The sequence below is a fragment of the Rhinopithecus roxellana genome, chromosome 5 (genome assembly GCF_007565055.1).
Source record: "Rhinopithecus roxellana isolate Shanxi Qingling chromosome 5, ASM756505v1, whole genome shotgun sequence".
Classification (NCBI taxonomy): domain Eukaryota; kingdom Metazoa; phylum Chordata; class Mammalia; order Primates; family Cercopithecidae; genus Rhinopithecus; species Rhinopithecus roxellana.
Window position 1 is genome coordinate 170,011,058 of NC_044553.1, and position 1,352 is coordinate 170,012,409.

Here is a 1,352-nt window from a genome sequence, read left to right on the forward strand (position 1 = left end):
ACTCTGAAAGACAAGTAAGGTGGCAGCATTGCTGAGATTAGACTAGGTGACAGGGCCTGGAGCTTTGTCACAGACTGTTGATGCTCAAGCATGCCTGGGCTCAAGAGTGTCTGGTCAGCATTTTAACATAAGGAGAAGGGCTTCTTCAGGACATATTCCCTTCTCTTAACGCAAGGTGAAGAAACCCATCCCATTCTGGGTAACGGGGCCCCATAATACCTTGGTCTTTTGATACACAGCAGCACTACACACAACTGTGCCCCCCAGCCAGCTTCACTCTGTCTGCTAAGCACCCACTTTGCAAATGGATCTCAAACAGAGAGAAGAAATCCAGAGGAGGTGGGAGGAGCACAGTGGTGGGATTTGAGGAAGAGGAGTTGGCCAGAGGAGCAGATGTGTCCCATGTCAGGTCCCTCCTAGGCATGGTAAAGACTGCTATTGCTCAGAAGCACCTTTTCCCCAGGTTTGAAGGCTGGCATCCCAAGGTAGGGGCGGCTGGCACAGCGGAAACTATCGCCCAGATAGCAGTTTCCACAAGCTGACTTGGGTTGGCAGCTCATCTGCTCCCTTGACTTCTCTTTTTCCAGTTCTTTGGCAAGGCCACAGGTGCAGCTCTGGCAGGTCTGCCTTTTTTTCCCTTCCCCACAAGCAGTCCGCAGGGGAGCAGGATCTGGCTTCTTCAAATCTTCTGGATCCAGCAGCTCCTCTGAGTCAATGAGATACATGCTGTCATCCTCCATATCATTGGCTGAGAGGGTCCACAGCTTGGCAGCAGCAGGGTACCCAGCAAGCTTCACTGAAGGAGATGACTTCTTGGTGATGGAAAGCTTACGCTAACTAGAACCCACTTCAAAGTTTGCTTGTTTTTTTTTTGCTTGTGATCTGAACAAATAGCAGGCTGTCACTTTCATGACCCAGGTGTTCTTGAACAGACTGTACCTCCTCAGGGCTTAAGGGCTCCCACGGCAGCTCTTTCACTTCCACAAGACCAGAAGGAGTCAGGGCTGAACACAGCTTGCTGTCTTCGCTTTGCTATTGTTACCTACAGCTGTCTCCATGGTTCTTTCAGAAAAAGACATCCATTAGGCTGAAGGATCCGGGCGATTTCAGGCAAAAATCTCAGCACTGTGCAGAGTGGTGCTTCCCAGGCCTAAACCCAACAAAATAATGTCAAAGCTGGATTATTTGTGGGCAGACTGCAACAGTTGGTTGATGTTTTCCACAGACACGCGCCCCTCATTGCCAGTTAACATTTGAAGTTTATCCACCAGATCTTTCAGAGCCTCCACTGGGGATGACTTATCCCAGACCATTGCCACAAACTGGCCAGCAGAGATCCCAAAGTCTGCCAT

General features: G+C 50.0%; 1 pseudogene; it reads right to left on the reverse strand.

Annotated features, from left to right (window-relative positions):
- Positions 1-416: 416 nt before the first annotated feature.
- Positions 417-1,352, reverse strand: LOC104662631 (annotated as a pseudogene).